The sequence below is a fragment of the Camellia sinensis genome, chromosome 13, assembly GCF_055761805.1.
Source record: "Camellia sinensis isolate YWXY chromosome 13, ASM5576180v1, whole genome shotgun sequence".
NCBI lineage: Eukaryota > Viridiplantae > Streptophyta > Magnoliopsida > Ericales > Theaceae > Camellia > Camellia sinensis.
In genome coordinates this window covers 10,612,631-10,626,311 of record NC_138973.1, presented here as the reverse complement: position 1 = coordinate 10,626,311, position 13,681 = coordinate 10,612,631, and the positions used below count along the sequence as shown (strand labels likewise).

General features: G+C 42.4%; 1 long non-coding RNA gene across 1 annotated transcript; it reads left to right on the top strand.

Annotated features, from left to right (window-relative positions):
- Positions 1-3,345: 3,345 nt before the first annotated feature.
- On the top strand, positions 3,346-4,275 carry LOC114324078 (uncharacterized). The gene is made up of 3 exons (XR_014348292.1): positions 3,346-3,473; positions 3,585-3,666; positions 4,145-4,275. It is a non-coding gene; the product is annotated as an uncharacterized LOC114324078 (long non-coding RNA).
- Positions 4,276-13,681: the final 9,406 nt, after the last annotated feature.

Genomic DNA, 13,681 nt, shown 5'->3' with positions numbered 1-13,681 from the left:
CTTAACCCGGTCGTGTCTTCGGGGTTTGCAGCGGGAATATCCTCTAAACCATGAAAAACGCCGTCAAGCGAAAGATCCCCTCGACCCGAAGCGGATGGGGGATCGGCCGAATTCAATACCGCGTCAGATTCGGTTTCGGACTGATCTGATTCAGTAACATTAGCTACACCCCGCTCTGAATCCGACCCTTCAAGACCAACCTGCCTCAAGTTTTTGAAGTCGGACAAAATGAGAGCGATGAGAGAATCTTCACCCTCCGGAACTGGGATACTTTCCACCGCCGAGAAGGTCGTATATGTCGGCTCGTAACGAAGCAGAATGTGGGCCGCCCTACCTTGTTTCTAAAGACTTCGACGGCCGAAATATTTGAGCGCGACTTCGATATCTGAAAGAATGGCGCCGTCAGTTGAAGACAGAACTTTCTTCAAATTTCTCCCTACATAAGCCAAGCCGTAACATTTCAAAAAAGAGGCTTTACAACAAAAACGAACAAATAATAAAAGCGAGAAAGCAATCAGCCACCTGGCTCGCCCCTCCGTCTAGGAATAGGGTCGGCGTTATCCTCCCCTTCGCCAAATTCCCAGCTACCCTGGACAACGACCATAACATCATCAACTCGTTTTCCAGAACTGGAAAGCATAGTTATCAATTGATGGTCGACATCCTTGGCCCTAAGGAAGAAACGCCCATGCCGACCAGAAGACTTAGCCAAGGCATAACAATGCCGGATGGCTGAAATTTCAAGGTTAATTCTTAGGCGACGGTTGAGCGCTATAACCCCCATTATGACTCTAAAGAAATTCACATTAGGTTGGGAAGGGATTAAACCTCAATGGCGAAGCACAACCCTAAGAAACGGGTGAAGGGGGAAACGGACTCCACCTTCTGCAATTGACAAAATAGGAAAGACAATCGTGGTTTCATCCTCCCTCTCCATATCAAGAGTGTTGTCTGCCACAAGCGACAAACGGACATCATCAAGAATGGAGAAATGACGTTTAAAGCCAGCAATACGATCTGACGAGAGGAGGTCTTTTAAATGTTTCGCCATATCCTAGTCTATGAGAATATGTCGAGGAAGGAATAAACCAGAAGGAGTCCTCGAAGTAAGAGAGGAGAGAACTTACAAAGGACGAAGAGGATATCGAAGGAGAGTTTCGGGGATGATCCAGAAAGCAATCCACTGATGAGCATCATAAAATATATACTGGAAAGGACCTCGAAATTTTAAATCGCAATAAATAGACACGTACGAGGGGGCGGGGAGTCGACACGACAATCGAAAGGGGTGCGCTTAGATGTCCGCAGGAGGATGAGGCCAACCGCCGAATTTTGGCTCCGACTTTTTAGGAATTCAAAACCAAGCACTCCAGCCAACTGTCGTCGGTGAAATGCTTGGGGGGCAATTGTGGGAGCCGAATAAATAGAAGAGTCGGAGGATGCGCGCTCCGAAAATTAGATACTATCCGGCTTCATATTACGTGACTAGGACGCCGAATACGTGAGTAAAGCCGAATAGATGGAGATCAGTAGCTCCGAATGAAAGAAAGGACAATGATAAAAAAGTAGGCCCTAGCCCCGAGGATCAAAAAGAACAGGAATAAATACAGGAACAACGGTTATAGAAAGGTATGCAAGAATCACTTCACAAAAACTTAGTAAATAAGCTATCCTGAGTGTCTGAACTAACTTGTCCGTCGGAGTGCTAATTCCAGCACCCTCGACCGGAGTGCGTGTATCTTTTCAGGTGACTAGCTGAGGATCACCAACGTTTCCCAGGATCCGAAGAGTATTTCCAAACCACTTCCCCACAGGTTAATTAGCCTGAGGCTAAAAAACTTGTTTGGGATGAACTTTTTAACTTTTTTGAGAGAAAAAATGAAATAATTATGATTTGGATCTGACATTTCGTCTTACTGATTTTTTAGCCTATTTTGTTTTTTTTGTAACTAAAATAGAAAAAACAACCCATGCCAAACATAACCAAAAATTCATCTCTACTTCGGCAAGCGACACGAACCTAAGAGGCGCACACACCTGCACACTAGGAAATCACTCTCCCAGTACTCTTACAATTCATAACAATAAAAATACCCATACATATGGCCGATGGAACACACTCAGTTCTACACTTTTTTGGACACTATGGTAGTGTTTGGTAACATTTACGTTTTTGTTTATGTTTACAAAAATTTTATAAACTGGTTTTTGTTTATTTTTAGAAAAACATAAATTACAAACGCGTTTGGTTTGAACAAAATGTTTAAAAAAAATTAAAAACATAAACTAAAAAATATATTTGTTCAGGCCTGAAATATTTATATTTATTTTTATTATTTATGACAATGGGATCACACACATTTTCTGGGAATAAGATTAGTAAGCAGCAATTTTTCTTTATTTGAATGGTCTGTACACAAAACAAATGATTGTTTATACCAAGGGTGTTCTCATTTTCAATTTTTGATGGATCTTTATAGTTTTCTACCATTTTGATGAATTCTTGGAAATTATCTTCCTCTGTTGATTAATGCTTCTTTTTTTGTTCCCTATCCATGATTGATGTGTTTCTAATGCCCAAATTTTATTTTGCTTTTACTGCAGGAACATATTGTACGAACTGCCCATGGTCCTGTGTCTGTTAATGTGTATGGAGACCAAGACAAACCAACACTACTTGCCTATCCTGATTTAGCCCTAGATCGTAATTCTTAGATTTGTTCCTTCCTATTTCTTATGTTTAAACTTGATTCTTACATTTTAGCGGTTTCTATGTTTCATTGTCGTTGTTTCCTTGTTTTGGTTTTTGGCATATATCTTCAATATAATAGTGCTTGCGACTTTTTGAGCAGATATCTTCAATATCATTTGGTTGAGTCAACATTTTTATATTATAATCAGTCCTTGTTATGAGGAAAGAAAAGGCTTACTTTGGAAAGTTTTATTTTTAGGAATTTTATCAACATTAGAATATTAATTAAGATTTATTTATTTTATTGTTCTAATTTTGGTAACTCTTATTAGGGTTTTCTTTTTTGCCTATAAATTGGCTATTTGTAATAGGATTCAGACTATGGTATTGAATTTTAGATATTGTCAAGGATGACTAATAAGCAAAACAGATCAAGTCCTGTTTCTTGATTTTGTTATTACTAGTGTTAGAATCAAATATATGTTTTCTCTTTACTTGACAGCATTTGCAATGTACTATAATTGTGTTTTGGGGAATGTGGATCATCTAAAATAGGAGACTTTTATTCTTTTTCTTTTCAACCTACGTCTCACTAAGTCACAACTTTTGGGTTTTGTCTTCTGTAGGAAATTCCAATTCAAAATCCTGTATATCTCATGTTAGGTGCATCTTTTGGTTCAGCAGTAAAAGGAACTGGGCTCAAGGCTCTTGAGTTTGCTATCTCCATTTTTGACACTGTCGACATGTATGGTTTCACTGTTGATCCAGGTTATAAGGAATGGTAAGAAACTATAGAATTTGAATTAGCATATTGTACCAAGGAGGAGATAATTGTAACACTTGTAATGCATGTACCTTACTTACCAAGGTGCCATAACTAAATTCATTTCAGGACAAGGTATTTCTCGGAGTCTCGAAAAGGTCATACTCCAGTACAGGGTAGGGCTGACTACCTGATGATGGAGTGTTTAGGAGTAAGTTTATGGCTTCTGTATTCTTTTATGCTGAATTTTGTATCTTGCTCGAACAAATTCAATATAGTTGTAAGAATTGAAAATATAATATAATAAAATAAAAATGTTTTGCTTGAACAATAACCACTCAGAGGTAGATAAAAATATTTGGTTTGATGTTTCTGATGATATCACTGACATCCCCTACAGACCTATGGCTTTTGAAATATACTCTGAAATTTGAACTGTCTCGAGGTTTGGGTATTGGGCATCATTTTCATCTGCTATTTGAGAATGGGTCAATTTATATTGAAACAGTGAAACTCTTAGTTTGAATCTTATTTTAAGTGGATATATTATCACGTAGAGAAAAAAAAAACCTTGATTAGCGAAGTCTATTGCTGTAAAAAAATCTAGGTGAAGGTTTCTAGTACCAAATCCATTTTACATCTAATCTCTAGGTGATTTCAAGTTTATTATATTTTTATGGCATGTCTAGTTTGCTAAAGGAGATCTTGCTTCACCGGTACTTCAGCAAGGTATTCTAATACTTCCGGTCTACCAATAAGGTGGCTTCCTCTTTCTTCTCCTTTTAAGTCATAATTTGTATATTTCTCTGTTTGTTGTTTTCACATAATGTCCATTTATCTTTTTTCTTTTTATTGGGACATGCAGGGGTATAGTTCTTTTGGAGAGTCTTCCCAAAATTTTCTTGTTTATTGTTTATTGATATACTCTTATATTTATTTTTTTTGTTTTTCCTGTTTTAACAGATTTTAAATACCTCAAAAGGGTCAATTCAATACCCTACGTCCACCACCCATATGCTGCAGAAATTTTTCACGCAACTAGTAAATGACTCGTTTCTATATCTATTAAATACACATATACAGTCTGATATCAGAGAAGTATTAGATTAAGACACCAATATCAAAGCAAAACAAATATATGGTAACAATGTGGGCAATCAATCTGTGTGTTGGTTGCACATTAGAAGTTCATGAAGCTTGACATGGGAGGTAGGGACGCAAAAGGGGGTTCAGTCATGGTGTGTAAGGGGGAGGAGCTAGTGGAGGTGCAGTAGATGTGAGTGTTGAAGTGATTGTGCAGTGGGTGGCTGCTTGAGGAGAGCAAGAGAGACAGAGACGGGTGGGATGGGGCTGATCGAAGGTGGTACACTGCCAGTCATGGGAAAAGCTAGGTTGATGGGTGACCCAGAAAAAGAAAAGAAAAATAGGAAAGGACGAGAAGAAAAATAAGGGAATGAAAGAGGGGGTGCTAATATAATGGTTGGGTGGAAAGGAGTACAGAGAAATAATATAATGGCAAAACTTGTAAGACTTTGTATATTTTATTCAAACCCAGGAAGATCAGTGTTATTTACCCAAAAGAAAACAAAGATTCTTGTGTTTCATTTATCATGCTATACTACACAAAGATTCCTGTGTTTCATTTATCATGCTATACTATACATGGACCTCTGCTTAGGTACATCTGTTAAAGATAGTAGATAGTCTGTCAGGGAAACCAAAACTACAAACTTCTGATATTGAAACCAGTCTTCAGTCGTATCGAAGCATGTGTTTTCTTTTTAAAATTAGGATCCGTGTTTTGTTTGTGTTTTGTTTACGTTAATAAACAAAAATCAGACTATAAAACAGGAGAAGATGAATTGAGAATAGTACTCAACCCTTTTGAAGGGCAGAAGAAATGAAGCCATAACAAAGTAGAAACACTAACTGTATTATGTCAACCAAAACAAAGACACTGAAGCCTATATGCTCTAAGCAATAAAACGAACCAAATATCAAGAAAACTCAACGAGTCCCAAAACAATCAACACTGCGCAAAACTCTCAGGAAGGTATCGACAAATCAATCCTCTTCATCAATGACCTTGGTACCAAGGCCCTTCAGCCCTTCTAGTGGGATTTCAGCAACAGTAACAAGCGAGTAGAACTCTTCTTTTGCATCTTCATCATCATTTCTCTTGCGAGCAATGCAAACTCTAATCCGCTTTGGGACACTTCGGATGCCTCTGCTCCAGATGTGCTTGTTTAGCTTCACATCCACTCTCACATCCTTTGTCCCCATGGCTTTCTGGGCAAATTTCCTGATCTCTTTTATGGCGTTAGGCGCCGCCATCTTGAGTGTGCTGTTATTTACAATGACAGTACAAAAAACACAATCACATCCTATCTCATGATATATCACAGAATAAGTAACAGTTCAAGCAAAAATAAAAAATGTAACGCCCTCAAAATAATAACATTAAACCCATCAAATAAGACATGCATTTACATATAAACTAACCACATTCCTTTATTCCTTAGAGTTCCATTACATAAGTATTACATGTTAACATCATAACAAAATGCCCTACGGGCTTACAGCTTTCCAAGTTAACACTTGGTTACAACAAAAGAGTACTAACTCGTTTACACATTAAGCCCTGGCTTGAAGTTACATGTAATACATCAAAAGTTAAGCAACAAAAGTATGCCTGCCTCTAGCCTCCCAGCTATGTCCTTGGAGGTGGCATGCTACCTGCACCTGAAAATGATATTCCCATATAGGGTGAGCCACAACCCAGTAGAAATACACTAAACCAACCATGAACAATGCCTAAAATATTAGCAATTGATAGATGGTCAACACTGATACAATCACATAAATCATATATTTATGTCAAACGACTTACAAGTCCCAATTACTTTTCATTTCCCCTCTTTCAACAGATAGGCATATAAGCACTACCCACATGCTCAACAGATATGTATAACAACAATATCCACATTCTCAGATAAGCAAATAAGCTATATCCACATTCTATAACAGATATGTATAACAACAATATCCACAGATAAGCATGAAGGCTATATCCACACATCACAAAGATAAGCATATAAGCTCTATCTTCACTTCTTTAGACAAGCATATGAGCTGTATCTACGGAGTTCATCCCCTATCTTCTCCCATCACTATCCGGTTTAGAGGTACATCGCCTATCTTCCCCTAAACCGCGGAGTACATCCCCTATCTCCTCCTCTACACATAACGTATACAAACACATTGGTTCTATATACAATCACCCAATACATACAGTTAATGTATTCTATCAACCGTCAAGTTCCATCACACATTTCATTAATTAGTTTCAGTTTGCCTAATCATCATGCATTGTCTACAACAATCACGACTATCCTCCACCGATAGCCCAAAGCAGTTATTTCTAAACAGAAAATAAATGCACAATGGATATTCAATCAACATTTCATTTCTTCATTCTTCTCAATTAATTATCCCAATTAATTAAACAATGTAATTAGGTTAATTCCCATAATTAACATTTCAACCCTTAGGTCCCATTTTCATTAATGATTCAACAATAATTCCATTTTTCTATGCCAAACATGCATCTAGGTTTATTATGAATAAAACCCCAACTTTTGTAAAATTACACAAAAGCCCCAAACTTTCACAAAATTACCAAACCAAGCCCAACATCTCAAAATACCAAAATTTAAAGACAAAATCCATAGAGAGGAGTAGGATATCCCTACCTTGAAGTTTTAGCCAAAAAGGAGATGAAGACTCGAAGATCAACTTGCTCCAAATCCAAACTTTTTCAGATTAAATCGAAGCTCTCATCACCCTCTATCTTTTTAACAAAGGCCCTAGGCTAGATTCACACTCTAGGGAGATCAAATCTTAGAGAGAGTGTAAGTGTAGGGAGAGAGAGGCTCGGATTAAGGCTTTGGATCAAAAAGAAAGTGAAAAAGTGATGTTTAAAATCGCTACTGTCCGCTGATATAAAACACGCTCGCTCGAGCGAAGGCTTGGTCGCTCGAGCGACCAGACACAGAAAACTCTCGCTCGAGCCAAGAAGTTCTCGATCGAGCGAAGAAAAATCCAGACCGCTCGAGCGAAGGAAGCTCGCTCGAGCCAAGAAAGACAGCTCTCAGGTCCAGAACCAGGTGCAACCGCTCGCTCGAGCGAGCCACTCTGGCTCGACCCACCAAACACGAACCCCACTCTCGCTCGAGCGACCAACTCCTCGCTCGAGCGAAGGTCCAAAATTCTGGGCAGCAACACTAGGCTCCCGAACACAACCAACCTGTAACAAACCTGCCTAACACATCCTATAACTCAAATATGAAGAAAAAGGAATGTAAACACGATAATAACCAACTACCAACATCCACGGACACATGTCCGGATCACTGTACAACAAGGGTAAACCCGGGATTGCTATAACCTCCCCCCCTTAAAGAATTTCGCCCCCGAAATTAAGCACAAGTTTTCAAAAACAAGTTTTCCTTCATTTTAGACAATGTTACAATTTAACATTTCAACAATTCGACCCATTACCGGTCATCCCATCCCTTTAACAAGAGACATATCACAATATGTAAACAACATATGTATTTTCAACATGCATCAACATTATGCACTATCTTTCCAATTTCAACAATATACTTAACACATATAATGTTACATTCAACTCCCATATGAGGCAAGTTCCCAAAACATACTTCCAATAAACCAAACATTTTCAATGTTTCACAACTTAAGACATATATAAAAGCTCTTAAGTTCAACAAAATGTAAAATTTAAATACAAGATCACACATCAACAAACAAGTCCGGATATTTCTCACGGACTCCCAACTCACGTTCCCAAGTGGCTTCCTCCACTCCCTGATGTTTTCACAAGACTTTCACCAAAGGAATGGTCTTGCCACGCAGGACCTGATCCCGCCTATCCAAGACCCGAACCGGTCTCTCCTCATACGAGGCATCCTCATCTACCTCTAAATCAGTCCAATCCAGCACATGTGATGGATCTGGCTCATACTTCCGAAGTATACTCACATGAAACACGTCATGCACTCCGGACAACTGCGGCGGTAAGGCTAACCGATAAGCGACCTCACCTATCCTCTCAAGGATCTCAAAAGGACCAACAAACCGAGGGGATAACTTCCCACTCTTCCCAAACCTCATCAGACCTCGCCTAGGTGATATCTTCAGAAAGACATGATCACCTACCTCAAACGCCAAAGGCCTCCTCCTACGGTCGGCATAACTCTTTTGTCGACTCTGGGCTGTAACAAGCCTCCTACGGATAAGCTCAACTTTCTCCGTCGTCTCCCTAACCAACTCCGGACCCAACAAAGGTGCATCACCCACCTCGGCCCAACAAACTGGAGACCTACACGGTCGGCCATGCAAGGCCTCAAACGGTGCCATACCGATGCTAGACTGAAAACTGTTGTTGTAGGCAAACTCTACCAAAGGTAAGTGCCTCTCCCACGTCCCACTGAAGTCCAGGACACAACCCCGAAGCATATCCTCGAGGATCTGAATAGTACGCTCGGACTGCCCGTCAGTCTGAGGATGATAAGCCGTACTAAAGGTCAACTTAGTGCCCAAGGCACTCTGCAAACTCTGCCACAACCTAGCAGTAAAACGAGGATCTCTATCTGAGACGATCGTCACTGGGACCCCGTGCAATCTCACTATGTCCCGAACATACAAGTCGGCAAGATGATCTACCGAATCTCTCACGCGCATAGGAATAAAGTGCGCCGACTTAGTCAACCGGTCTACAACCACCCAAATAGCATCACTACCCCGCTGAGTCCTCGGAAGACCTACAACGAAGTCCATAGTGACATGCTCCCACTTCCACTCGGCAATAGGCAAGGGTTGCAACAAACCCGCTGGCCTCTGATGCTCGGCCTTCACTTGCTGGCAAGTAAGGCACTTTGATACGAAAACAGCCACATCTCTCTTCATACCCCGCCACCAAAATTGGCGACCCAAATCCTGATACATCTTAGTACCTCCCGGATGCACTGCGAGGCGCGAATGATGAAACTCTCAGAGTACTTCCTCTCGGCAAGACTCTGGTACAAACAAACGGTCTCGGTATCTCACACTCAGGTCGGGATACACCGTCAAACCCTTCTCAACTTTCCCACTGGAGATCTTCTCTCGGAGGGATTCTACCTCAAGGTCACCTCTCTGTGCCTCTAACACTCTAATCACAAGTGTAGGCTGCGCAACAACAGAAAACAAGGCCGCAGCCTCAACAGATTCGCCCAGTAGCAAATCAAACTCGCCAAGTGCTCCCAACATCTCCCATTCCCGGATGGCTATACAAGCTACATCACTAATGGATTTCCTACTAAGGGCATCGGCCACAACATTGGCCTTTCCCGGATGATAATGCAACTCAAAATCATAATCCTCGATGAACTCCATCCACCTCCTCTGCCTCAAATTCAAGTCTCTCTGTGTAAACAGATACTTCAAACTCTTATGATCCGAGAATACCTCGAACCTCTCACCATAAAGGTAGTGCCTCTAGATTTTCAAGGCAAAGATCACTGCTGCTAACTCTAGGTCGTGTGTGGGGTAATTCTTCTCATGTATTTTCAACTGACGTGAACCATAAGCTACCATTTTCCCCACTTGCATCAACACACAACCCAAACCCTCTCGTGAGGCATCACAATAAACCGCATAACCCAACCCTCTCTCCGGAATAATCAACACCGGAGCGGTGGTCAATCTAACTTTCAGCTCTTGGAACGACTTTTCACAAGTCTCACTCCACACAAACTTGACTCCCTTCCGAGTCAGTCTAGTCAACGGTGACGCTAACCTGGAGAAATCTTTCACAAACCGACGGTAATACCCAGCTAATCCCAGAAAACTGCGGATCTCAAACACACTCTTAGGCTGTGCCCAATCTTGCACTGCCTCAACCTTGGATGTATCAACAGACACCCCTTCCCCGGATACCACGTGGCCTAAGAATTTGACTTCTCTCAGCCAGAACTCACACTTCCCAAACTTGGCATACAGCTTATGGGCTCTAAGCAACTCAAGCACCACTCTCAAGTGTTCCTCGTGCTCCTCCTCTGAAGGTGAATAGATAAGGATGTCGTCCACAAAGACGACCACAAATCGGTCTAAGAACTCCCGGAAAACCCGGTTCATCAAGTCCATAAAGACTGCCGGTGCATTGGTAAGTCCGAATGGCATCACCAGAAACTCATAATGGCCATACCGCGTACGGAATGTCGTCTTAGGAATATCTTCCTCCTTGACCCTCAACTGATGGTAACCCGATCTCAAGTCTATTTTAGAGAAACAACGGGAACCCTTCAACTGGTCAAACAAATCATCTATACGGGGCATAGGGTACTTATTCTTAACCGTAGCCCGATTCAACTTCCGGTAGTCTATACACAATCTCAAGGCACCATCTTTCTTTTTAACAAAGAGGGCCGGCGCTCCCCACGGTGAAACACTAGGGCGAACAAAGCCCTTATCGAGCAATTCCTGGAGCTGAACTTTCAACTCAACCAACTCTGCTGGAGCAAAACGGTAAGGTGCCATAGAAATCGGCGCCGTACCAGACACTAAATCAATAGAGAACTCTATCTCTCGGTGAGGTGGCAAACTAACAAGATCTTCGGGAAAAACATCCGAATACTCACAAACCACCCTCGGCAACACAAGCTGGGTCTCACCACTCTCACCACTCTCAAAGCTGGCAAGTAGACTACTAAGCTCACTTCGCCCTCGCGAATCATACCCCGGTGGCAAAACACTACCAACCCGGTCTCCCAAGAAATGGAACCACTCCCCGCTCAAGGTACATAACGTGACCCTCTGGCGGTAGCAATCAATAACAGCCCGGTATGATGATAGCCAGTCCATACCCAAAATAACATCAAAGCCCTTCATGGGCATGACAACAAACGGAAAAGGAAGCCTATAGTCGGCGACCTCTATATCACATCCTCTAACACCCTGTTTCAGAACCAACTCACCACCCAAAGGCGATACCACACAAATAGGAGATGCTAACTGTGCTAACTCCAATTCCAAAACAGATGCAAATGCAGCAGATACAAAAGAATGAGATGCACCCGTGTCTATCAACACATTAGCAACTGAGTTGCAAAACAGAAAAGTACCTCTCACTACTGATGGAGCCGGTACTAAATCCTGCGCGGTAACAGCATACACGCGCCCCGTAGGCCCCTGGTCTACCTGCTCACCTCTCGAAGCAAAAGACTGCTGCACAGACTGGGATGACGAAACTCCCGGATTGGCCCTCAAGGCCTGCACAGACTGAGCTGGCTGAAAACCCTGCGTCTGCCTAGAACCAGACGCTCCCGAAGTGGCACTCAACTGTGGGCAAAACCTCTTCAAGTGCCCAGGCTGTCCACACTGATAACAAGTCAAGGGCTGCCCCCTGCCCAAACTCTGACTCTGCGGTCTAGCTGAAGAAGAAGCAGCTTTCTGACCCCCACCCTTCTGCGGGAAAACTGAAACCTTGTGACCCAGCTGGCCACACTTGTAACAAGTGAATTCCCCCTGACTGCCTCTCCCCGAGCCTACACTCGGCACTGGAAAGGTCGATCTAGAGACTGCTCCCTGAGACTGCTGAGGGTTATAACCCTTCTGTCTCCTGCCATCACTCTGACTATCCTGGCTCCTCTTGGAGCCCCTCTGTTCTTCTTTCTCCTCCTGCATCATAATCTCCATATGAGCAGCAACATCAACTAGGTGTCTATACTCTCGGATGTAAGACCCACCAACTCTCAACTTGAGGCCCCGCCTCAACTTCCGCTCAAACTCATAGCAACGGCGTTCCTCAGACGCCACCAGTTCCGGTGCAAACCTGGACAGACTGGTAAAAGTAGCCTCAAACTCGGCCACTGACAAGCCCTGCTGTTTAAGCCGGCTAAACTGATCCCTCAGCTTCTCCCTAGCTGCTACAGACAAAAACCTCTCCTGAAAAGCATTTATAAACGCCTCCCAAGTACCACCAACACGAGCCTTCTCGTACTTCCACCATTGACCCGCATCTCCCTTCAGCTGAAAGGATGCCAAGGTCACTTTCAGTGCTCCGTCCTCGATGCCAAGCATCTCGAACGTCTTACTCATCTGTTCTAACCACTCATCAGCCTTCAGTGGCTCCTTCGGATCCCCGATAAACTCATCCGGATTAGACCGGAAGAACTCCCTCTTTAAGAAAGAAGGCCCTGTCTCAGCTGCCTGATTCCCAGCTCTAAGAATACCCAAAGCTCCTGCTATCTCTCTGGCCAAGGCACCCATAGCCTGCTGACCCACTGGCTCGGCCACATTGGCCTGCCCAACTCCCTCCTGCACTGCCAGAATCTCACCCGGTAACGGTACTTCCTGCCTCGCAGGTCTACCACGCCTAGCTCCTCTTCCTCGTCCTGACATCCTAATAAAGGCAACACAGAACGTTAGCACATTCACAAATGTGCCGAAACTAAACACTCACGTCCTAATGCATGGACAACTGTAATTCACTCCACATAATCACATAAACACATAAGCACTTACGAATTTCATTTCCGGATAATGATAGTCCCGAGGCGTTACTAGAGTTCCGGTTAGAAACAGCATTGATCAAGTGCTTTTCCAACAAGACTCCCAGAAACCCAAGGATCCAATCAACATCCTAGAAACTAAATCCCATACCCACATAGTCACATAAGCATGTTATCAATTAAGCACATAGCATATGATACTACATCTAAGTCTCTATCAAGCGAGACAAACCCATTGTGATACTAATCACTTCCCACGTACCCAAAGTATTCGAACCCGGTACGCTCTGATACCAAGTTGTAACGCCCTCAAAATAATAACATTAAACCCATCAAATAAGACATGCATTTACATATAAACTAACCACATTCCTTTATTCCTTAGAGTTCCATTACATAAGTATTACATGTTAACATCATAACAAAATGCCCTACGGGCTTACAGCTTTCCAAGTTAACACTTGGTTACAACAAAAGAGTACTAACTCGTTTACACATTAAGCCCTTGGCTTGAAGTTACATGTAATACATCAAAAGTTAAGCAACAAAAGTATGCCTGCCTCTAGCCTCCCAGCTATGTCCTTGGAGGTGGCATGCTACCTGCACCTGAAAATGATATTCCCATATAGGGTGAGCCACAGCCCAGTAGAA